Raw genomic sequence first — 26,437 nt, 5'->3', positions numbered from 1 at the left:
CTGCAGCAAAACAACCCCCCAACATGATGCTGCCACCCCCGTGTTTCACAGTTGGGATGGTGATCTACCCTTTTTCCTCCAAATGTAACAATGGTTATTATGGTCAAAGAGTTTAATTTTAGTTTTGGCGGACCATAGCACATGTGTCCGAAAAGTTTTTTTCCTTGATCCTGTGTGCATTTGCAAACATTAATCTGGCTGCTTTATGTTTCTTTTGGAGTAATGGCTTCTTCCTGACAGAGTGGCCTTTCAGCCTATATTGATACAGTACTCTTTTCACTCTGGATAAAGACACAATCTTACCAGCTTCTGGCAGCATCTTCACAAGATCTTTTGCTTCTGTTCTTGAGTTGATATGCACATGTCTGACCAAAGCACGTTCATTTCTGGTACACAGAACCCAGTTGTGTAGCAAATGGGGGGCGGAGGGGGCGGTCTGCCCCGGGTGGCACGTGTCAGGGGGGCGGTATTTTGGGGGTAAAAAATAAAAAAATAGAAAGCTTATAGAAAAGGGCCATCTGCAGCTGCATTCCTAAACATCTTTAAGCCCTTAACGACCCATGACGTAATGGGTACGTCATGGTAACATGGTATTTAATGACCCATGATGTACCCAGAACGTCATGGCGAAATCGCTGCCCCGGAGCCCCGGTGGCTGCGATCGGTGTGCAAAAACCTTAGATTCAGGGAGGAGGGGACCTCTGCCTGACCTCCGGAGGGGTGGTGTCACCCCCCCCCGGACCTACGGAGGCTGTGATTGGCTGACGGACGCCGCTCAGCCAAACACAGCCACTGTGATGTTTCAGCCATTGAAAATGGCTGAAATATTGAAATCCAGCCATGATCAGTGCAGCTATAGCACTGATCATTGGCTGGAGCTGGGTGAACTTTATTTCACCTGCCCCCAGCTCTGATTGGAGAGATCGGCCTTGTGACCGATCTCTCCAATCACCTTGGATCTTGGGCCGGTGACCTGTAGGTGACCGCTCCCCTCAGCTTCACTCTATCCGTGAAAGCTGAGGAGAGTGATCCCTGCAAGTGCCATTTGGTAAGTGCCCCCGATTCACCACTGCGCCTGATCAGCCCCCGCAGCAGCGGCAGCAGCAGTAGTCACCGCCCCCGATCCACCGCCGCTACTGCCTCCGATCTGCCACCACCCGCCTCTATCTACTGCCCCCATCCATCCGCCACCGCTCTCTCCATCAGCTGCTGCCTCCTTCCATCCGCCACTGCTCTTTCCACTAGCCGCTGCCCGCCTTCATCCGCCACCGCTCTCTCCATCAGCCGCTGCCCACCTTCATCTGCCACTGCTCTCTCCATCAGCCACTGCCCACCTTCATTCGCCACCGCACTCCATCAGCCGCTGCCCCCCTCCATCCGCCACCGCTCTCCCCATCAGCCGCTGCCCCCTCCCCGATCTGCTGCCCACTTTCTCCCACCTCTCACCCTCCTGCATCTGCTGCCCCTTCCCCCACCTCTCACCCTCCTCCATCTGCTGCTTCCTCCATCTGCTGTGATCCTGCTGTCTAGATCCATCCTGTAAGGTAGCTATCCTCAATCTCACCTTCCACCCTCCCTTCCCCCCCTTCACCCCTCGCCAACGGAGGAGGGCGGCAAATTTGACGACCGCCCCGGGCGGAAAAAGCAGTTGCTACGCCACTGACAGAACCCATCGCCTTCCCGAGTGGTATGATGGCTGGACATTCCCATCTTGTTTGTACTTGCGTATAATTGTTAGTACAGATGAACGAGACACCTTCAGGTATCTGGAAATTGCACCCAAGGATGAACCAGACTTGTTCAAGTCCACAATACTCTTCCTTAGATCTATGCTGATTTCTTTTGACTTTCCCATAATGCTACACAAAGAAGCAGTGTGTTTCAGGTGTGCATTAAAATAAAATACATCCACAGATGTGTATCTAATTAACACAGATGTTGCCAATAAATCAGACGCTTTCAAAGACATGACATCATCACATGGGCTGTCTCATATTGTTTAAAGGCATAGTAGTCTCAGTGTATGAAACTTTTGACTTTGCAGAAAGTAAAAAAAAGGCATTAAAACATTATCTCTCTTTCTCTTATTATTCTAGAAGTATGCTGTGAATAAGGAAGAGCAGATAGGGTCTTATCTGGTGGGATATGACAAGACAAACAGGTAGGGTACTCACCTGTAGAAGTTGTGCCAGTCACAACTCCTACAAAGGCATAAAATGGCATCTGCTTCAGCCCCGAAGTAACGTGTTACAGATGTGAAGGAAGGAAACCAGCATATGCTGCGCTGACATCAAACGTCAAGAAGTTGATTAATTTCTCCATTATTTAATCAGTTCTATGCGTTTCGGAGGTTGCAGCCTCCTTCTTCAGGACATTTATTATAGAAAAATCAACTTTACCTGTGTAAGGTTGATTTTTCTATAATAATTGTCCTGAAGAAGGAGGATGCATCCTCCGAAACGCGTAGACCTGATTAAATAAAGGAGAAATTAATCAACTTCTGGACATTTGATGTCAGCGCGGCATATCCCAGCTTCCTTCCTTCACATCTGTATCTCTTATTATTCTGGCATTTGGCAAATATAAATAATTTTGGTTCCTAATTGACCTAAAATGGAAAGTTTATTCTGATTTCATGTCAGATAGTGAGAAAAACATGCATGTGTGTCTTTTTAGATAGTGTATGTAAACATCTGGTTTCAACTGTAAATGAAGCACGTGTTACGGGGGGACCGGCAAATTAGGATAAGGTCATGTATATTTTAATAGCCAGTCGGGGTCCACTGTGCTCCCAGATAGTAAAGGAGCTGCTGGCAATCTGTAGGTCAGGCGGATAATACAGAGATTGGTGGCTCTCAAATAATATGAACCTGACCCGAGTTAAGCGTCACTTGGATCAGGAAACTGTGAAACCTGTTTACGCAACAGGCTCCACACACCCCAAGCCAGGAACTCCCCTGTTAGCACCACAGGGGTCCTTGGGTACACTGTCTGTGTGCGTAGGGGGCACACCCAAGACAGTAGGTGTATCAGCCACAGCCCAGTTAACTCCACTGGGCTGCCCAAGCAGGAGTGGATGATAGGAGAGGAAGCGTAGAGCCTGACCCTAACGTGCTGAGCCACGAAGTCTTGGCGTGACTGACCGAACGCCTAAACCTACATACTGCTTCCAGAACTAGTGGCTGGAGCCGCAATGTGGCTCTAATCATAGATATGAGCATGTGAGAAGACTGCGCACCTCCATGCGGTCTCCAGGCCCTTTTAACCTAGGGTCCACCCCAAACCCAGGGTGAGCCACAATGGTGCCTCAAGGGGCCAATAGCGGAGTGCTGCATCATGAGTGACGTCCCGAGCAGGCTATCCGGAACCGCCACGTCACTGATGACACAATGGCAGCACTGCCCCAAACACCCTACCAGCCATCGTCTGATGACCAATGGTAGGGTGCCAGGTCATAAAGGCAGCCTCCGCGAGCCAGTCCGGAGTGGCCACATCGTGACACCTGACGCTGTCCAGCCTATCAGGGCCTGCCACCTCAAGGACATGCCCAGTGACGTCCTTACCGGACTTAGCCTCTGATGCACTAAGTGCCTGAGCATGCTCAGTAGCCTGAACAATCTACTTAGTCTGATTTCCGAGGCTATCAGCCTGAGCATGCTCAGTAAGTGTGTCGCCCAGGGAATGGGGTACTCGGTCCCGGGCGGTGTATCACTGGGGAATGTCACTTTGGTGGCCGTTGCCCGCTCCCATAGCCGGGGTGCTTTTTAATGGGGAGTATTTACAGGGGAGATTAAAGTCATTTGTGTGACGCCACCTGCGGGTTGCGGTTAAGATGGTGAAACCGCCGTTGCTGAGTTGATTATTTCTAGGGCTGGTGGTAATGGCAGCTGTGGTGGTAGGCCCTCCGCAACTAGGGCTGAGCCTGGGAGATGTATGATGGAGTAATAATGGAGGCCACACCGTGGGTTGTAATTAACAGTCTCTACTCACTCTTGACCCTCAGACGGCTGGTTCAGGTCCCTGTAGTTCCAGTGTCAGTTGATGACTCGGTTGCTCTGTTTCCGGCACCTTCAGTGTGGTTGGGTCCCCATAGCGAGGAGCAGTTTGGGGTCCGACTGTCCCTTTTTGTGGCTGTCTCCTTGTCCATACGGTGGGCAGTGTGGACCCTGTAGGGCTGGTTTGTGTCCCGAACCCTGATCCTTGCTTTACTGCTGGTGCCCCCGGATCTGTAGGTCAGTGAGGTCCGTGGAGGTCCCCTCACTGTGCAGGTATTTGCCAGACCATATGAAACTGATGTCTGAGCTAGGGCACTGTGCCCCATTGGTGCTCTGGTCCCAGCGGTACTCGGGTGTACGTGCCCTGACGACCACTCTCCTGTGCCCCCGGGTCACCGTTATACGACCGAGCTCTAGGCACGTCTTTCCACTTTCACTCACTACTGACTTCAATGCACTGACTCCTACTACTCACTACCATCCTCTCCCACCAGGCTATCTAGTCTTTCTGGTCTGGCCTCGCCCTCTAGGTGACCATCTTCTTGTGTCCGACTAGCCATTTACCCATGGTGTGGAGTGGAAACCGGGATTTTGGTGTGTGTGGGTGTTGCTGGCACTGGTATTCCAGGTCCAGCATCCTGGTGAGGATGCAGTTCCTAGTAGTGCCCTGAGTGGCTCAGCGGCGCTACATAAGCACAACACAGGACTTGGACACAGAACGAAGTCAAAGTACCTGAGCAAAGAGGCTTTTCACACTATGTGTGGGAACAAGCTCAGTAGCCTGAACTGAGGACTTAGCCTCAGAAATGGCACTATCAGGACGAGCATGCTCACCAGGCGAATCACTGGACTTAGATTCTGGCTGGGGCAAATTGGTACGCGCATGCGCCCTAGCCGCCACTCCACACTTAGACATGGGGGAATAAGCAGCCAGCTGGATGACCTGAGGCACAGCCAAAAATGGCGGCCGACGCCTGGGCATAGCAGGAACCGCAGCAGGCTGCTTGCGGCTGCAGCACCGCCGATTCATAACAAAAACATTAAAAGCAACCTGTCAGGTGCAATATTCACCCAGAAAAACGTGCAGTTCTGGGTGCATATTTCAAATCCTTGACTAACTGTCCCAGGTTCTAGTAGCATAAATACAGAGATCTTTAGAAAACGTATTTCTAAAGATACTTTATGAGATGCTAGTGAGAGCAGGAGCTAGTCGCAAGGACGTCATTTCCCCCAACTAGTCCACCCTCTTAGCATGTTAGCATGCCCACAGGAGCTTGCTAACATGCTATTGAATGCCCAGTGTCATCGGCATGGACACACGTACCTGTCCGTTGTCACTGCCTCTAACACCGGGTTTAGGCTCAGTGGGCATGATCAGAAGACCCTGCACTTCCGATGATGCGCACTAGACCTCTCTGAAGCTGGGACATGTACACCTGGCTTCATAGTGCGCAAGAGCAGAAGAGTCTAAACCCAGCGTCTGAGGCAGTGACAGCCAACTTAGGTACGCGCATCTATACCGATGATGCTTGAATAACATGTTAGCAAGCTCCTGTGGGCATGCTAACATGTGGCTAGTTCCTGTGCTCATTAGCATATCATAAAGGATCTTTAGAAATACTTTAGACCAGAATCCAACACTTAAAAATGATGATAGAAGGGATAGGGGGATTAGAGAAAACTCGTTATACTTACCAAGTCGCTACCACTGCTGTAACTGCTTTCGGGTCGCTCACTCTAGTTCTGGGGCAACTCATTAGCCTCATACATATTCACTGCTTCCACCGCCCACCAGCAGTCCTGGTGTTTGTGATTGGCTGTAGTCAGCACCCCCAGTCTGTGACACAAAATGTCTGACTGCTTGCAATCACAGACCCTATCTGTGGGTCACTGTAGATTGGAGTAAAAGTAAATAAGTAAAAAAATTGTCATTGGTTAACCCCATATTATGATACCTAGCACAGATAAAGCATACAGCTACAGGCTGCAGCCCCCAGCCATGCGGTTATTTTGGCTGTGTATCAAAAAAAGAGGAACCACATGCATATTTTTGTAATCATTTAAATAAATCATTTTAAAAAACTGTGTGTGGTCCCCCCTAATTTTGATAACACAACCAGGATAAAGTCGACAGTTGGGAGCTGGTATTCTCAGGCTGGGGAAACCTGTGTTCATTGGGCCCCCTAGCCAAGAAATATCAGCCGCCCAGGATCGCATCCATCCAAAATGGTAGCAATGAGGGCCTTCAGCTGCCATGATAGCCTATCGACAAATGTGATCGCATTAGAGGGGGTGCTGAGAGCTGATGCATGCGAGCATTTAAATGGTTAACAGCTCTGGCCAGGTGGCTTCTGTTAGACACAGTTGCCTGCTATGTAGCATAACCAGCATCTGCCTCATGTGGAGCGGGCTAAGCTCCTGAGCCCCTTCCATGCTTGCAGACTCCTTCCAGGACATTCATTAATGTCCTATTGTGGGAAGGGGAAAAAGGGAATCTGTCACATTTAACACGCTGCATGAGCATATTTCACAGTGCTTTACACACATTACTGTCCCCATTCCCTATCAATATGTCTTTGGAGTGTGGGAGGAAACACACGTAAATTCATGGAGAAGAAGTGGGATTTGATTCCAGGAACCCTAGCGCTGCAAAGCTACAGTGCTAACCACTGAGCCACCATGCTGTATCATAATCTGTACATCATAAACGTATTGGGTAAACTGCAACAAAGTACATTATTATTGTGGTAGATTTACAATGCCTTGCCAAGTTCGATTGCAGTTGTCTCATTTATCATTTAGATCTAGTACTATTAGATGATGTGAGAACTGTGGGCATGCTGCATATTAGATCACTTAACAGGGAATGCATTAAGATATGAACACTTGTTTAAGAAGGGAAGCTAGGTTTCAGTCCCAGGAGTAAAAGCCTTTAGGCCTTGAATGAATACAGATTTAGAAGAAATATGTTTTTATTTTTGTAAAAGTATGATGAGTCCTAAAAGGCATGAGAATTCATTACTGGTTGTTTACCTGTAGAGAAGCATGGCATTGAATTAAACATATTTACCAGTTAAAGCCAACCTGTCACATTTAAAAGGCATCTGTCAGTAGGATCAACCCTTTTAAGCCATCTATATGGGAACGGAGTTCGTAGAATACTGAATAAAATGGTACATTTGATTGGAGATGTCAAGGTTTTATTCCAAAGACTTCCGCATTATTTTTAATATGTAAATGAGCTGTTAAGACCTATGGGCGGGACACTGACCTCCTGGAAAGTCTGCCTCTAAAGCTTATTGTAAATGAAAAGGTGGAACTTACCAGAATGGGACATATAATGACTGACAATCTGCTCTCCATATCTCCATGTCTCATACTGATAATGAACTCTTATTTAAAATAAGCTCTGGAGGCAGATTCTTAGAGCGAACAGTGTCCGGCCCATAGATGTTAACAGCTCATCTAGATATTAAGAAAAACATGGATTTCTTGGGAATAAGACATTGAATAAAATTATATCTTGATATCTGCAATCCAACTTTTTAACTTTTTATTACCTATATAGACAGTTTAAGAGGGTTGATCCTATTGTTAACCCCATCTCGACCTTTGTTGTACCCATAGGCTATGGTCTAGAAGGGGTATCCCGATCTATGGGTACATCATGGCGATCATGTGGGCACAGACTATTCCCGCACGATCTGAACAGAGAACTCGGCATAAGTGATAGCCAAGCTCCGACTGTCACAACCAAGGCCAGTGCCCTCGCTAGCCTTGGATATTTAACCCAAGCAATTGCAATTGAAGCATTTAGGAGGGTGAGAGAGGGAGTGTGAACCCTCTCCAACCTGATCAGTATCCCCACAATGTAATAATTGACATGGCAACCTGATAATAATCTCCAGATTTGCTGGCTATGGTGCCTTGTTAGACCATGCCAGAAGCATGGTCTTAGATGCGTTCTGTCAGTGTCCCACTGATATATGCAATGTATTACAATGATAGTAACAATTCCAGGATGGGAAAAATGTAAATCCAACGAAAAATATATAAAAGTGTAGAAACTTTATTCAACGATTAAAAATCCAAGAAAAACATCATCGGTTCCATGAAAACATCATGGCTTGACGCGTTTTGGACAGTTGGAATGTAGATAAGTCCTTAATCATAGGCTTATGCAAAGGAGCATTCCAAGGCCATCAGAGACAAGATCGTGGAGGGTCACAAGGCTGGCAAGGGGTACAAAACCCTTTCCAAGGAGTTGGGCCTACCTGTCTCCACTGTTGGGAGCATCATCCGGAAGTGGAAGGCTTATGGAACTACTGTTAGCCTTCCACGGCCTGGACAGCCTTTGAAAGTTTCCACCCGTGCCGAGGCCAGGCTTGTCCGAAGAGTCAAGGCTAACCCAAGGACAACAAGGAAGGAGCTCCGGGAAGATCTCATGGCAGTGGGGACATTGGTTTCAGTCAATACCATAAGTAACGTACTCTACCGCAATGGTCTCTGTTCCAGACGAGCCCGTAAGGTACCTTTACTTTCAAAGCGTCATGTCAAGGCTCGTCTACAGTTTGCTCATGATCACTTGGAGGACTCTGAGACAGACTGGTTCAAGGTTCTCTGGTCTGATGAGACCAAGATCGAGATCTTTGGTGCCAACCACACACGTGACGTTTGGAGACTGGATGGCACTGCATACGACCCCAAGAATACCATCCCTACAGTCAAGCATGGTGATGGCAGCATCATGCTGTGGGGCTGTTTCTCAGCCAAGGGGCCTGGCCATCTGGTCCGCATCCATGGGAAGATGGATAGCACGGCCTACCTGGAGATTTTGGCCAAGAACATCCGCTCCTCCATCAAGGATCTTAAGATGGGTCATCGTTTCATCTTCCAACAAGACAACGACCCAAAGCACACAGCCAAGAAAACCAAGGCCTGGTTCAAGAGGGAAAAAAACAAAGGTGTTGCAGTGGCCTAGTCAGTCTCCTGACCTTAACCCAATTGAAAACTTGTGGAAGGAGCTCAAGATTAAAGTCCACATGAGACACCCAAAGAACCTAGATAACTTGGAGAAGATCTGCATGGAGGAGTGGGCCAAGATAACTCCAGAGACCTGTGCCGGCCTGATCAGGTCTTATAAAAGACGATTATTAGCTGTAATTGCAAACAAGGGTTATTCCACAAAATATTAAACATAGGGGTTGAATAATAATTGACCCACACTTTTATGTTGAAAATTTATTAAAATTTAACTGAGCAACATAACTTGTTGGTTTGTAAGATTTATGCATCTGTTAATAAATCCTGTTCTTGTTTGAAGTTTGCAGGCTCTAACTTATTTGCATCTTATCAAACCTGCTAAATCTGCAGGGGGTTGAATACTACTTGTAGGCACTGTATACGGGTGAGCTGAATTTTTCTTTCTTCATTACAATGATAGTGCATAGCAGTGCATTATACCAGGGATCAGTCTAGTAAAAGTCCCATAGAGAGGAAAAGTGGAAAAAAAAAATTTGTACAACTCTTTTTAACCCCTTCACCCTCTTCCTGACCAGGCCATGTTTTGCAATTCTGACAAGTATCACTTGGACAGGTTGTCACTCTGGAACGCTTCAACAGTGATTCTGTTTTTCCATGACATTGTACTTCATGATAGGGGTAAATTTAGGCTGATATTTTTTGCGTTTATTTGTGAAAATATTGGAAATTTGGCGAAAGTTTAGAAAATTTTGCAGTTTTCAAACTTTTAATTTTTATGTGTCACACAAAATCGTTTATAAATAACATTTCCCACATGTCTACTTTACATCAGCGCAATTTTAGAAACATTTTTTTTTTTTTTGTTAGGAAGTTTGAAGGGTTCAAATTTTATCAGCAATTTCTAATTTTTCCAACAAAGGTTCTAGGTGATAGAATATACCCAATAGTGACACCAGTCTAAAAAGTGCACCCTTCAAACTGCTCAAAAGCACATCAAAGAAGTTTATTAACCCTTTAGGTGCTTCACAGGAACTAAAGCAGTGTGGAAAGAAAAAATGAACATTTTACTTTTTCCCACAAAAATGTTACTTTAGCCAAAATGTAGCATTTTCTCAAGGTTAACAAGAGAAAATGCATGATACTATTGGTTCTGCAATTTCTCCTGAGTACGCCGATAAGTCACATATGGTGGAAATCTACTGTTTGGGCGCACAGCAGGGGTCAGAAGGGAAGGAGCGCCATTTGAATTTTTGAACAAAAACTTAGCTGAAATCATTAGCAGACGCCATGTGGCATTTTGGAGAACCCCTGATGTGCCTAAACAGTTAAGCTCCCCACAAGTGACCCCATTTTGGAAACTAGGCCCCTCAAGGAATTTATCTAGATGTCTGGTGAGCACCTTGAACCCCCAGTTGCTTCACAAAATGTTATATCTTTGATCAGTGAAAATATAAAAATACATTTTTACCCCAAAATGATTACTTCTAGCAGATAGCTTTTTCTTCTTAAGGGTAACAGGAAAAAAGCACCATACAATGTATTGTGCAATTTCTCCTGAGTACGCCAATACCTCATATGTGGTCAAAAACTACTTTTGAGCCACAGAGCAAAGTGAAGAAGGGAAGGAACGCCATATTTGAAATTAGATTTAATTGAAATGGTTTGTGGGTGCCATATCACATTGGCAACGCCCCTAAAGTGCCTAAACAGTGGAGCTCTCCCACAAGTGACCCCATTTTGGAAAGTAGGAAAGTCGACCCCTCAAGGAATTTATCTAGATGGTTGATGAGCACCTTGAACCCCTATGTGCTTCACAGAATTTTATAATGTTGAGTCGTAAAAATGAAAAACTACACTTTTAACCTAAAAAAATGTTGCTTTACACTAATGAATTTGAAAAATGTGCGGTTAACAGGAGATAATGCACCATGAAAGTTGTTGTGCAATTTCTCCTGAGTATGAAAATAACAGCTATGTGGTCAAAAACTACTTTTGAGGTACAGTACAAAGTGAAAAAGAGAAGTTGCGCCATATTGGAGTGCTGATTTAGTTGGAATGGTTTGTGGGTGCCATATCACATTGGCAGAGCCCCTGAGGTGCCAGAACAGCAGAAACCACCCACAAGTGACCCCATTTTATAAACTGCACCCATCAATAAATTCATCCAGTGGTGCAGTTAGCATATTGACACTTCAGGTGTGTCACAAAATGTTATACAATTGGGCAGTGAACAATTGGCGGTGAGCAAAAAGATAATTATATTTTTACAACTAAATTGTTGTTTTAACCCCAAATTTCCAATTTTCACAAGGGGAATAAGTAACACCACACAACACCACAGGGCTCAGGAGGGTAGAAGTGCCATTTGATTTATGGAGCACAGATTTTCCTAGAATAGTTTGCGGACTCCATTTGCAGACCCCTAAGTGCATGAACAGAAAGAATCCCTTCAAGTGACCAAAATTTGGAAATTACACCCCTCTGGGAATTCATCTACGAATATAGTGACTATTTAGTTTCTAGAAATGGTGTCAAACGCAGTGAATGTTGCAGAATTAAAAATTGGAAATAAATCCTTGTGCCCAGTACATTGTAGTTCCCATACATTGTGCTTAGCTTGTGCTTCTGGTTGTGAGGGCTGGGGCTTGGTTGTTGGGAAAGTCAATACCCTGGCGTGATCACCATGACGTACAGTACAGACCAAAAGTTTGGACACACCTCATCTCTAGAACAACTTTTAAGAGGAGACTTTGTGCAGCAGGCCTTCATGGTAAAATAGCTGCTAGGAAACCACTGCTAAGGACAGGCAACAAGCTGAAGAGACTTGTTTGGGCGAAAAAACACAAGGAATGGACATTAGACCAGTGGAAATCTGTGCTTTGGTCTGATGAGTCCAAATTTGAGATCTTTGGATCCAACCACCGTACCTTTGTAGAAAAGGTGAACGGATGGACTCTACATGGCTGGTTGGCACCGTGAAGCATTGAGGAGGAGGTGTGATGGTGTGGGGGTGCTTTGCTGGTGACCGTGTTGGGGATTTATTCAAAATTGAAGGCATACAGAACCAGCATGCCTACCACAGAATCTTGCAGCAGAGTGCTATTCCATCCGGTTTGCGTTTAGTTGGGCCATCATTTATTTTTCAACAGGACAATGACCCCAAACACCTCCAGGCTGTGTAAGGGCTATTTGACTAAGAAGGAGAGTGATGGGGTGCTACGCCAGATGACCTGGTCTCCACAGTCACCAGACCTGAACCCAATCAAGATGGTTTGGGGTGAGCTGGACCGCAGAGAGAAGGCAAAAGGGCCAACAAGTGCTAAGCATCTCTGGGAACTCCTTCAAGACTGTTGGAAAACAATTTCCGGTGACTACCTCTTGAAGCTCATCAAGAGAATGCCAAGAGTGTGCAAAGTAGTAGTGAAAGCAAAAGGTGGCTACTTTGAAGAACCTAGAATATAAGACATATTTTCAGTTGTTTCACACTTTAAGTATTTCATTCCACATGTTTTAATTCAAAGTTTTGATGCCTTCAATGTGAATCTACAATTTTCAGAGTCCTGAAAATAAAGAAAACTCTTTGAATGAGAAGGTGTGTCCAAACTTTTGGTCTGTACTGTAGCTATACGTCATTGGTCGGGAACGACTTCCCTTCCATGACGTAAAAGGGCATCAAGGATTGTGAAGGGGTTAAAAAAATCCCCCAATAAAAAAATGAAAAAAAAACAAACAATAAATATGTATGTGAAGATGTAATTTACCCTCTCACTGTATATGCTGTGATACTATGTCATGATATGTATATTTCCCTGGTTGTATTAGTTGTAATTCATGTATTTCCTTGGAGGAGCTACTGGTCTCAATGTGTCTCTCTCATACAATTGCAGTCTTGGCATCTAATATGATTATGTAAATAGCCTGTCCTCTTCTATCCAGAGTTGTGTATGTAGTCTGTAATTGCATTGGCCAGTGAAGGAATAGTCATTGTTCTGCACAGCAGGGGATCTTTTCATCTACTGTGGCTGGCAGACATATCAGAGCCCTGTGATGGACCAAACCATTGAAGATAGGATGTGTGACCCCTACCCCCTGAACATGGTGGGCTGGTCAAGGAGCACAGACAATGCATTTCCCTTTTTGTAACTTCAGAGTGAGCTGAAACTTGGGAAGAAGGAGCTCCCAGCCTGGGTGGCTGTGGACACGGACGGAGCTAGGCCTGTGTTGCGGCCTGTGGGATTGTGTGGAACTCTTTGGACTACAGTAAGGATGATTGCTTTGTTATCCGGTCCGAGGATTGTCGGGAAGGGCCCCCGAATCTGTTTTACGTGGACTTATCGTGTGCTGTTCCAGTGTTCTTGTGAATAAACCTGTTGGATCGTCCCTCGGCCTCGTCCATCCTTTGCTCTGTTGTACACTCCCGTCACAAACTGGTTGGCAGCGGTGGGATCAGAGCAGAAGGAATGGAGGACAATGGCTCAACATCAGGAACCAGCACTGCAGAGTACAAGACCTGGACTTTGGGGAGCCTGCAATCAAAGGCCCGTGAAGTAGGAGTTCGTTTCAAAGGACTCTCCAAGGAGCAGCTGATTGAGGCGCTAGAAGGAGTCTGCTCGCAAAATGACGTGGAGGAAGGATCCTCACAGCAAACGGAAGAAAGACGGCAGCCAGAGGTAAATACCCAAAAAAGTCAATGGGTTGTGTGGTATGAGGAGATGGCACTGCTGGGAGATGAGGTCACCATTGAATATAAGATGGATGCTATTCGCAGAGCTCAAGAGAGGGCATTGCTGGAGAGGAGATTTGCTGTGGAAGCAGCTAGAGGCTCCAGACAAACTTTAACCACAGCACCAACTATGAGGGAATTCTCCAGAGTGTCCCGCAAGGACTTTAAGCCATTTAATGAAGCTGCAGGCGACATTGAGGGCTTCTTTCAGGACTTTGAGCATCAGTGTCGATTAATGGAAGTCCCAGAAAGAGAGCGAGTCAGACACCTGGTTGGGCTCCTAGAGGGGGGAGCTGCTGAAGCCTATAGAGCTATGGACCCTCGGTGGAATTGTGAGTATGCGGATATTAAACAGACTATTCTAGAACATTATGCTGTGACCCCAGACACTTACAGGACTCAGTTCCGTGCTTTAGCCTGTGATGGGGAAGTGTCTTTTAAGATATATGCTCATAGACTCAAACAAATATGTAATCGCTGGCTGGTGGCAGAGGAGGCCTTATCTTGGGAGACCTTCCTGCAGGTCATCCTAAAAGAACAATTCTTTGCCCAGTGCCCCGCTGAGATCCGGGAATGGGTGCGTGAGAGAAAACCAGCGACAGTGGAGGAAGCTGCTGCTCTAGCTGATGAGGTGCTCACTATCAAGCCTCAGTGGAGGGTTCTGTTGGAGGATGGAGAGACGCCTAACAGCTCCACAACACCGGATGCCCCCAGTTATTCTGTCCCCATTGTTCCCCGTTCCTCTAAGCCACCACATGTTGATACCCGTGTTAATGTACCTCCAGTTGCTTCTACTGCACTTTCTGGAATACGCCGGGGAGATGGAAGTAACAGAGCGCAGGTGTTATGTTTGTAGGCATCCCGGGCATTTGCAGGCCTCATGCCCAGCCAGCCCATGGAGGAATCATCCTAAAACCCCTACAGCACCTTCAGGTGGGAGCCGGCCTCCAAGTTCCCCTACCCCTTACCCAAGAGGACGCCTTGGATGGAGGGAGACCCAGCTCAGATGCTATCAATGTGGACAGCCAGGGCATCGGCAAGTCTCCTGCCCAGCTGTTCAAATGAGGACTAATCCTGCACCCAATCGGATTGTTAATTATTTACAGCCCAGTGCCATGGAGGAAGATGTGGCACCGCTATGTGAGGACTGGCCTAGTGACTCAGCCCCCCATGTTGCACCACCAGGAGTTTACGGGGTGCGACCCACAGTTATGACGACTTCTGCTCATCGAGGTAAGCACTTGCAGGAGGTTGTGCTGGATGGACAGAGACTTGTTGGATTTTTTGACTCGGGTGCTTTCCTCACACTGGCTGATCCCCGAGTGGTTCGGCCTGAGGCAATCCATAGAGGACCTGGGATTGTCATTGAACTGGCTGGTGGACAATGGAGGACTATTCCCACAGCCACTGTGGATCTGAACTTTGGTTTTGGGGTCAGGCGATGTGTGGTTGGGGTGATGGGTGGTCTGCCTGCAGCTGTTCTCCTGGGCAATGATGTGGGAGAGCTACGATGCCAATTCGTGGCTGCATGAAGCCACATGTAAGTAACGCTCTGCCTGTGTGTACTTAACCAGTGACCTGTAGAGGTCCCTAGTACGTACACAAGTTGGGAGGGGGAGGGATTGTGAAGATGTAATTTACCCTCTCACTGTATATGCTGTGATACTATGTCATGATATGTATATTTCCCTGGTTGTATTAGTTGTAATTCATGTATTTCCTTGGGGGAGCTACTGGTCTCAATGTGTCTCTCTCATACAATTGCAGTCTTGGCATCTAATGTGATTATGTAAATAGCCTGTCCTCTTCTATCCAGAGTTGTGTATCTAGTCTGTAATTGCATTGGCCAGTGAAGGAATAGTCATTGTTCTGCACAGCAGGGGATCTTTTCATCTACTGTGGCTGGCAGACATATTGGAGCCCTGTGATGGACCAAACCATTGAAGATAGGATGTGTGACCCCTACCCCCTGAACATGGTGGGCTGGTCAAGGAGCACAGACAATGCATTTCCCTTTTTGTAACTTCAGAGTGAGCTGAAACTTGGGAAGAAGGAGCTCCCAGCCTGGGTGGTTGTGGACACGGACGGAGCTAGGCCTGTGTTGCGGCCCGTGGGATTGTGTGGAACTCTTTGGACTACTGTAAGGACGATTGCTTTGTTATCCGGTCCGAGGATTGTCGGGAAGGGCCCCCGAATCTGTTTTACGTGGACTTATCGTGTACTGTTCCAGTGTTCTTGTGAATAAACCTGTTGGATCGTCCCTCGGCCTCGTCCATCCTTTGCTCTGTTGTACACTCCCGTCACAATGTATATTTATATTAAAAAAAAACCAAGCACATATATTTGGTATTGCCACGTTGAACAACTCAATCTATAAAATTGGCACCCTAGTTAACCCTTTCATTGAACGCCATGAAAAAAAAATAAAGGTGGCAAAAAACTATGCTTTATCATCACACTGCAGAAAGAAAGTGGAGTAAAACGAGGACAAAAAGTCATATGTAAATAAAAATAATATCTTTGAAACTGTCATCTTGTTCTGCAAGAAACAAGCTGCCTTTCCGCTTCATCAGCGTAAAAATAACAAAGCTACAGCTCTCTGAATAGCCATCCAATTTTTTTTTTCTCACAGACACATAGATTTTCCAATACAAGTCTATGGGTCTGTGGAAAAAAAATTGGACAGCATTCGGATTACTTTTTTTTTTCCTCTCACCACATAAGAGAAAAACTGATGACACTGACCGCAGTCTGATCAAAATTGGTGCGTTTTTCTCATACATGAGAATATAGGATGTCTGAAAGAGCCCTAACAGCTGTAGATTTCAATGATTTCTGTGTCATTTCCTCTCCTTAAGGCCGCTTTACACGCTGCGATATCGGTACCGATATCGCTAGCGTGGGTACCCGCCCCCATCTGTTGTGCGACACGGGCAAATTGCTGCCCGTGCCGCACAACATCGCCCGGACCCGTCACACTACTTACCTGCCCGGCGACGTCACTGTGACTGGCGAACCGCCTCCTTTCTAAGGGGGCGGTTCGTTCAGCGCCACAGCGACGTCACAGCTGCGTCACTGAACCGCCGCCCAATAGAAGCGGAGGGGCGGAGATGAGCGGGACGTAACATCCCGCCCACCTCCTTCCTTCCGCATAGCGGCCGGGAGGCAGGTAAGGAGAGGTTCCTCGTTCCTGCGGTGTCACACGAAGCAATGTGTGCTGCCGCAGGAACGAGGAACAACCTCGTTACTGCTGCAGTAACGATTTTTGAGAATGGACCCCATGTCACCGATGAGCGATTTTGCACGTTTTTGCAACGATGCAAAATCGCTCATAGGCGTCACATGCAACGGCATCGCTAATGTGGCCGGATGTGTGTCACCAATTCCGTGACACCAACGAGTTCGCATTAGCGATGTCGTAGCGTGTAAAGCCCCCTTTAGAATTGACAAATTTGTCAGGACATTTTTAGGTATCCCCACTCCCTTTTCTCTAAGCTTGATACTTTTCCTGCCATCTTTGAAAATTGTCAAGAAGATAAAAATACGTTTAGTGAAAATATGGCAGACCCAAATTCTATTACTTGTTTTTTGGCTAGTTCCGGCACAAAGTCATTAATTAGTTCTACCCAAGAATGGAGGGTTACAGCAAGTACTGTCACAAACACATTGCGGAACAGCAGCTACAGTTCAAACTTGTGTACCTGTGCACTATGGGTAAACTTTTTCATGTGCTTAAATGGGATAGTCAGGGACTTAGATATTGATGACCTGTAGAATATCAATATAACATTCTTCCGAGTTCAACACCCGGCAACCCATGACCTCTCCACCAGTAGAATCTGGATGTAAGTAGTGTTCAAGCAAAACTCCACAGCTCTATACAGTCATGGCCAAAAGGTTTGAGAATGCTACAAATATTAATTTTTACAAAGTCTACTGCTTAAGTTTTTCTAATGGCAATTTGCATATACTCGAGAATGTCATAAAGAGTGATCAGCTTAACAGCAATTACTTGCAAAGTCAATATTGGCTAAGAAAATGAACTTTAACCCTCAAAACACATTTCAACATCATTGCATTCCTGCCTTAAAAGGAGCAGCTAACATTATTTTAGTGATTGTTCCATTAACACAGGTGTGGGTGTTGATGAGGAGAGGGCTGGCGATCAATCAGTCTTGATTAAGTAAGAATGACACCACTGGACACTTTAAAAGGAGGCTGGTGCTTGGTATCATTGTTTCTCTTCAGTTAACCATGGTTATCTCTAAAGAAACACGTGCAGCCATCATTGCCCTGCACAAAAAAGGCCTAACAGGGAAGAGTATCGCAGCTACAAAGATTGCACCTCAGTCAACAATCTATCGCATCATCAAGAACTTCAAGGAGAGAGCTTCCATTGTTGCAAAAAAGGCTCCAGGGCGCCCAAGAAGGACCAGCAAATGCCAGGACCGTATCTTAAAACTGTTTCAGCTGCGGGATCGGACTACCAGCAGTGCCGAGCTAGCTCAGCAATGGCAGCAGGCTGGTGTGAGTGGTTATGCACGCACTGTGAGGCGGAGACTGCTTGAGCAAGGCCTGGTTTCAAGGAGGGCAGCAAAGAAGCCACTTCTCTCCAGAAAAAACATCAGGGACCGACTGATATTCTGCAAAAGGTACAGGGAGTGGACTGCTGAGGACTGGGGTAAAGTCATTTTCTCAGATGAATCCCTTTTTCGATTGTTTGGGACATCTGGAAAACAGCTTATTAGGAGAAGAAGAGGTGAGCGCTACCACCAGTCTTGTCTCATGCCAACTGTTAAGCATCCTGAAACGATTCATGTGGGGGGTTGCTTCTCAGCCAAGGGAATCGGCTCACTCACAGTCTTGCCTAAAAACACAGCCATGAATAAAGAATGGTACCAGAATGTCCTCCAAGAGCAACTTCTCCCAACTGTCCAAGAGCAGTTTGGTGCCCAACAATGCCTTTTCCAGCATGATGGAGCACCTTGCCATAAAGCAAAGGTGATCACTAAATGGCTCATGGAACAAAACATAGAGATTTTGGGTCCATGGCCTGGAAACTCCCCAGATCTTAATCCCATTGAGAACTTGTGGGAAATCATCAAGAGACGGGTGGACAAACAAAAACCAACAAATTCTGGCAAAATGCAAGCATTGCTTATGCAAGAATGGACAGCTATCAGTCAGGATTTTATCCAGAAGTTGATTGAGAGCATGCCAGGGAGAATTGCAGAGGTCCTGAAGAAGAAGGGTCAACACTGCAAATATTCACTTGCTGCATTAACTCATTCTAACTGTCAATATAACCTTTTGGTACTCATAATATGATTGCAATTATATTTCTGTATGTGATGTAAACATCAGACAAACACAATTAAAAACCAGAGGGCAACAGATCATGTGAAAATATAATTTTGGTGTCATTCTCAAAACTTTTGGCCATGACTGTACATTGTTTAGTGGCTGCCGCTGTGTACTGCAGAGTATCTCCCATTTTTATAGGAGACTAGCTGTAGCACCCGGTGTTGCTCGGGATAGTAACTGTCTCTTTTTTTCTCTCCCAGTCTCTGACCCTCTCTGTCTCTCTATCTCTTTGTCTGTCTCTTTCCCTGTCTGTCTCTCTGACTCTTTCCCTGTCTGTCTCTCTGACTCTTTCCCTATCTATCTCTTTCCCTATCTGTCTCTCTATAACTTTCCCTGTCTGTCTCTGTCTGTCTCTTTCCCTGTCTGTCTCTGTCTGTCTCTGTCTGTCTATAGCTATAGCGACTCATTCTGAATTCCTATAGACTTGCATTGAGAAGGTTTAAAAAAGTGATCTTTACCTCAGTGGCGTAACTAGAGTTTGATGGGCCCCGGTGCAAAGTTCGGACCTGGTCTACGTACACTGACACTTGGGGTACGGGACAATGACACTGACACCCGGGGTATGGGATAATGACGATGACACTTGGCTCTTACCCTCAGCACCCAGATTTCCCATGATCTGAAATCCCTCTATCAGCACCCAGCTTTCCTATGTTCTGATATCCATCTTGTCCTCGGCACCCAGCTTCCCCATGCTCTGCTTTACATCTTTACCTCAGCACCCAGCTTTCCCATATCAGAGCATGGGAAAGCTGGGTGCTGAGAGATGTATAGCAGAGCATGGGAAAGCTGGGTGCTGAGGGAAAGAGTCCTTTTCCCTTAGGACAAAACGTTCCCATCTCATGCTTGTATCTTTGTCCCCCCTTGTATATAGTTCTCCAAATACTATAATGGCCCTCCACATAGCCTTCCATATTGTATAAAGGGTCCCAGATAACACTTCATATATTAGAATTCAGCTCCATAGTCCTCCATGTATTATAATGCATTTCCCATAGTTCTTCATATATTATAATTCACCCCATAGTACTCCATATATTATACTGCGCCCCATAGTCCTCCATATATTATAAATCACCCCAGGCCTCTATGTATGATGCAGCCAGCCCCCCATGTATAATTCAGCCAGCCCCCCCATGCTCCATGTATAATGCAGTCCCCCATGCTCCATGTATAATGCAGCCATCCATGCTACATGTATAATGCAGCCCCCCATGCTCCATGTATAATGCAGCTCTCCATGCTCCATGTATAATGCAGCCCCCCATGCTCCATGTATAATGCAGACAGCCCCCATGCTCCATGTATAATGTAGCCCCCATGCTCCATGTATAATGTAGACAGCCCCCCCCATGCTCCATGTATAATGTAGCCCCCCCATGCTCCATGTATAATGCAGCCAGCCCCCCATGCTCCATGTATAATGCAGCCCCCCCGGCCTCTGGCCACCGTGTACGCACTGATTTAAAAAAAAAAAAAAAAACAGAAAAAAACCCAAACAAACAAGTTCTTACCTCTCTCCTCTGTTCCCCCTCTGCTGTGGTTAGCGTCCTCCCATCCTCTGCTCTGTGCTCTCAGCACAGCAGTCACACAGGAGTGACATCACCGTGCAGGCACAGAGGGAGAATGATGAAGCATGGAGCTGCACGGGCCGCTCCACACTTCAATGTTGCTATGCGTGATGACGGGGGAGAGGGGCCCGGTGCCGCCGCCACTGACAACGGGCAGGTGGGCCCGGTGTCAGCGGTGGCACCTGGTCATATAGCGGCCGCGTGGTCTGCGCCAGAACAGTGCAGCTCCTCTCACAGAAAGGTGCTGCCTGCTGATCTGCAGAGCGGGCCCCTAAGCTGCCTGGCCCGGTCGCAGTCGCGACCTCTGTGACCGCGGTGGTTACGCCTCTGCTTTACCTCACACAGCAGCCACTATGTGATAATGCAGGTCACAAGTGCAGTCACAGAGAGGGCTGAAAATGGATAATGATACGGTGAGTATGAGCCCCAACAAAAGGGATAAAAAAAACCCCTGCTGGAGTAATGCTTTAAGTCAGGTGCCCGTTTTCAGGAAGCCAAATGTCGGTGCCCAGCTATCAGAGACCCAGAAGAGAGGACCATTGTGTATTTTACCTCATAATTGAATTTTTTAGGCTGCACATTTCTACAATTTTACTAGCAGCCACTTACTAGCAGCCATGGTGTATCACTTCCATGATCATGTCTCTCGTAAGCTGCGTACTTACTTGATAATTTATTGATGCTTTCAGCTGCTTGTCAGCCTAAAAAATAATGGCTTCACATTGCTAGTGCTGTATTATTTATCAGACCACAGATCTCGTCACTTGATATGCCTTATGGTGTTTTAATTCAGCCCTTGTTGAGTGGAGAATGACTATCTAATGCACAGCTTTGCGCTGGCTCTAGGCTTTTTGTAGTGATACTGACAATCAATCCAAATGTGATGTAAGCATATACTGAGTAGGGGTATGGCCAAACTGATTGGTTGCTGGGTAGTCAAGATCCACAGTGATTCATCTGAAAACAGTGCCGACATGTACGATAGTGTTCCAAAAATCAAGGCGGTTTTTCATTTATGGAGAAATACCACTCTCGGGCTGTATCCCAATATAACAATGCTAAACCCTGCTACTTACCCAGACCACAACTGCACTCTTCTACAAGGAGGCAGATCTAGGGTACAAACCTACAAATTTTCTGCTGCAGAAAATATACACTAAAATCTGCAGCCACAAAAATGGCTGAGGAAGTGCAGTGGATCTACTGCACATTTCACCCCTTGTATTGGAAAGGATGAAATTCGGCATGACACTATTAGCATAAATTCACATGATGCGCCAATCTGCAGTACTGGTCAATTCACACTGGAGATTTGTATCCCAGTGTGTGCATGAAATTTCCAAAAAGCTCATTCACGACGCTCCTACTGCAATCCGCTGTTTATTTTCCATCTGCTAAGCTGTCACACCCACTGTAGGATGACATAGGACACCCACACAGGAGTTATTCTTCTGCAGCAGATAGGCAGCGATATAGAAGGCTTTGTAATTCTTCCTGCAAGCACACTGAGATAGCGTTGCGTTTTTCCATACAATCTTCTAAAATGATGATGAAAATGCTGGAGTGGTTGTGGGGCTGTATAATGACAGCTTAGCGGCACTGTTCAGGAAATCTATGTGTCAACCCAGCACATAAGGTGCATAAGATCATTAGGAGGCTTTTCAGGATGAATGTCACATCTGTGCACTTTTGCCATATATTTGTATACTTGATGTCAATTTATATACTTGATGTCATATTTTATTTGAAGGTACCAAACAGCGTGTGTACAGTCATGATCAAAAGTTTTGAGACCGACACAAATTTTTATATTGTTTAGTAAGACATTTCTATGGTTACTGAAGTACAATTATAACATTTCATAAGTTTTTAAACTTTTACTAGCAAATACATCAAGTTTATGTAAAGAATCAATATTTACAGAGTTGACTCATTATTAGTGATGAGCGAATACTAAATAGTCAGGTTATTCATACCGAGTACTTAGTACTATTCCAGTATTCATCACATAGAAACTAATGCAAGTCAATGGGGAACCCAAGCATTTTTCTGGGAAGTTTCCGAGCCATGTATTCGAAATTACAATGTTTTGCTCAGTGAGCCACTTAGTTATCACATTTGCCTTGGGAGATGGTCTCTGTCAAAGGAAAAAGCTTTATCACCAAATTGCTCCAGGATCAGAGAGAAGTTGCTCTTAAGGCCGCTTTACATGCAACGACGTATCTAACGATATGTCGTCGGGGTCACGGAATTCGTGACGTACATCCGGCATCGTTAGCGACGTTGCTGCGTGTGACACCTACAAATCAGTGCTAATGAAATAGAATAACAGAATAGATAACAGAAATACTCACCTAATCGTTGATCGTTGACACGTCGTTCATTTTCAAAAGATCGTTGCTCGTTCTGGACGCAGGTTGTTCGTCGTTCCTGAGGCAGCACACATCGCTACGTGTGACACCCTGGGAACGACGAACAACAGCCTTCCTGCATCCTCCGGCAACGAGGTGGGCGTGACGTTAATGCGGCTGCTCTCCGCCTCTCTGCTTCTATTGGTGGCCCGCTGTGTGATGTCGCCGTGACACCGCACGAACCTCACCCTTAAAAAAGAGGTTGTTCGCCAGCCATAGCGATGTCGGTAGGAAGGTAAGTACGTGTGATGCTTCCTAGCGATATTGTTTACCGCAGGCAGCGATTTGCCTGTGACGCACAATCGATGGTGGCAGGTGCGATCGCTAGCGATGTCGCAGCGTGTATTTTAGGCAAAAATCAAAGAAAGCCCACTCCCTTGGTTGCAGAGCCACCTCACACATGAATGGTCTCAAGATACTTTACTTTTGGGATAACACAGAACTCATGATAGTGCTCACCTTTTCTTTTCCAGACAATTATTCTTCAACATGTCCCAAACTGTCTGAAGGGGGCGTCAACAAAGAAAATAATTTACTTACTGCAAAGTTATTTTCTCTTATGAAGCCCCCTTTAGGCTGCGTGGGATATCTGGAAGAACGATTGTCTGGAGAAGAAAAGGTGAGAACTACCATTAGTCCTGTGTAATGTTAACAGTAAACTATTCTAAAGGGTGCTTTACATGCTGCGACATCGCTAACGATATATCACCGGGGTCACGGTGTTTGTGATGCACATCCGGCGTCGTTAGCGACATCGCAGCGTGTGACAGCTAGGTGCGACGATCAACAATCGCAAAAATGGAAAAAATCGTTGATCGTTGACACGTCGCTCCTAATCATAATGTCGTTGGTGTTTCATTCCGCAGGTTGTTCGTCGTTCCTGCGGCACCACCCATCGCTGTGTGTGGCACCGCAGGAACTACGAACATCATCCTACCTGCGTCCACCGGAAAGGAGGAAGGAAGGAGGTGGGCAGCATGTTCCGGCCGCTCATCTCCTCCCCTCCTCTTCTATTGGGCGGACGTTTAGTGATGCCGCTGTGACGCCGAACGCACCTCCCCCTTGAAGGAGGGATTGTTCGGCGGTCACAACGACGTCGCTGAACAGGTATGTGCGTGTGATGCTGCCGTAGTGATATTGTTCGCTACGGCAGCGATCACTACATGTCGCACGAACAACGGGGGCAGGTGCTATCGCTCGTGACATCGCTAGCAATCGCTAGCGATGTCGCAGCGTGTAAAGCACCCTTAAGACCATTCATGTGTGGGATAGCTTGTCATCCAATGGTGTGGGCTATCTCACTATTTTGCTTAAGAATACAACCATGAAAAAAGAATGTTCTCTAAACATCCTCCAAGAGAAACTTCTCCCAATGATTCAGAAGCAGTTTGGTGATGAATAATAGTTTTTCCCTATGATGGAGTAACAAGTTACAAGGCAAAAGTGATAACCAAGTGCTTCATAAACAAAACATTGATATTTTGCGTCCATCGCCAGGAAACTCCTCAGGTTTCAATCCCTGTTCTCAACCCTCAAAAAGCAGGTGCACTGCACAAACAAAAACACAGAAACTGTGAAATGCCAAGCTGTAATTAGTCAAGAATGTGTTGTCATTGGTCAGGATTTGGCCCTGAAGCTGATACCCAGCAACCAAGAGGAATTGCAGAAGTCCTGAATAATTAAGGACAACTCTGTAAATATTGAGTCTTAGCAAAAACTTGATGTATTTGTCAATAAAAGTTTAAAAACTTATGAAATGCTGATCATTGTCATTCAGTAACCATAGAAACCTTTGACAAAAAGATCTGAAATCACTGAAGCCGTAACCTTTGTGAAAACCAAAATTTGTCTCAGTCTCAAAATTTTTGGCCATGACTGTACACTCATCACTGCATCACAAAAAGCATACTCAGTGTGAGTAAAGTCCTGAGATGACAGTCAGAGGGCCAATACACAAAGGCATTCAGACACTCATAGGCGGCGTCCTTACTTCCATCCCCATCTATCCAACCGAGACCCTCATGATGACTTCTCCCAGCTATATACACTCCTCCAAAATCTTGCACATGTTGTGCCTCCTGAATAAAATAATGTCATAAACTGAGCTCCCTAAAGATAATAACTCCACGCATTGTTCTCCGATCCCAGTAATCCATATAAGAAGAAGAGCCAGTAACACTGTTCTGGATGATTTGTGCACAGTGAACAGACCATAGTTGAAGCATATCCTCACCATGGAACCCCAGAGGAATGAAGAGAATTTGTAAACTCTTATTAGATTCAGCATAGTGTTATCTGTTTATTACACTGCCTGATTAAATAAAGGTTTACAAATTTAAGGACACAGATTGTCTTCATTCCTCTGCGGTGTTGGGGGTTCCATGGTGATCATTCTAGTAGTGCAACATAACGTGCCCATTGAACATAATAGTGCCCCACACCGATCCCATTGTATAAAATAGCCTCATGCACTGTGCCTCCTAAATATACTCCATCGTCTCACTGTTTCAGAAGCCAGATTGAGGTTGACATCTTGGTTCTCTGATATTTTATAGGTTTGCGAGAACTGGTAGGTCTTCTAAGCAGCAGTAACGCAATGTCAGGGCTGGTAAGTAGAGATGAACAAACCCAAACTGTAAAGTTCTGGGGTCATACTAAACACGGACTTTAAAAAAAACAAAAAAAAAAACAGTGTCTGAGTTCGGGTGCTTTGCGCATGCTAACCACATGATCGAACATCGGGGTGCTTTGGTATTCTCAGCCCAGTGCGAACCATATGCAGGTCCCTGAATGGCTCTCACTGGGGGGTAAAAACAATATTTTCAGATGTAATGTGACAAAATAAAAAAACAAAAAACCCTGCCCTCCCTTCCCTGGAAATGCTCTGTTTATGGCTGACTCTATGTGGGCGGACTTCCAATGGGCATCAGATCAAGTCCGGGTCCCAGACTGAACCCGAACTTCAATGGGACCGCTCATCCCTACTAGTAAGGTGTCTAGTAGGCGGGTAGCGATCGTCAGGACAACTGGCAGGAGGAGAGGTGCCTATTAGGCTATGAGTTCATCTAGAAGTTATGGTAAATGGTCTGATTGGCAAATAAGCAGCAAAGGCAGCTAGGCACATGGTGGGGACAACATGGGGGTACTGAGTCATCCAATTTCATTATACATCTGTATAGTTTAGCCAATGCTCTTTTAGAGAACACTGAAGTACTCAGCCAAACATACATGAGTGACTCGGGGAAAATATTGTACGCCGAAAGATCATTTGGCTGAAAGCCATCTATTCTGCATTAGGGGGCTTTAGTCATAGCTGTAGTAATTGGGTATGTGACAACATTAAATAGTATCACAAACTAATACAATTGGTCAAGAAAAATAAGACACTAT

General features: G+C 45.8%; 1 protein-coding gene across 3 annotated transcripts in view; it reads left to right on the top strand.

Moving 5' to 3' along the window:
* Window positions 1–26,437, top strand: part of POMGNT2 (protein O-linked mannose N-acetylglucosaminyltransferase 2 (beta 1,4-)) — a 62,940-nt gene that overhangs the window by 3,158 nt on the left and 33,345 nt on the right. Inside the window, exon 2 of one of the 3 annotated variants that reach the window (XM_075315229.1) lies at window positions 2,097–2,161. The exons of 1 other annotated variant lie outside the window; for it this stretch is intronic. The gene's annotated coding sequence lies outside the window, so the exon portion shown is untranslated. Of the gene's footprint in view, window positions 1–2,096; window positions 2,162–25,634; window positions 25,656–26,437 lie in introns of those variants that run through there. One more of the 3 variants, XM_075315231.1, reaches the window with a different exon arrangement.

Source organism: Anomaloglossus baeobatrachus, chromosome 6 (genome assembly GCF_048569485.1).
Source record: "Anomaloglossus baeobatrachus isolate aAnoBae1 chromosome 6, aAnoBae1.hap1, whole genome shotgun sequence".
Classification (NCBI taxonomy): domain Eukaryota; kingdom Metazoa; phylum Chordata; class Amphibia; order Anura; family Aromobatidae; genus Anomaloglossus; species Anomaloglossus baeobatrachus.
The sequence above is the reverse complement of the archived record's forward strand: the minus strand, read 5'-3'. Positions and strand labels throughout refer to the sequence as shown.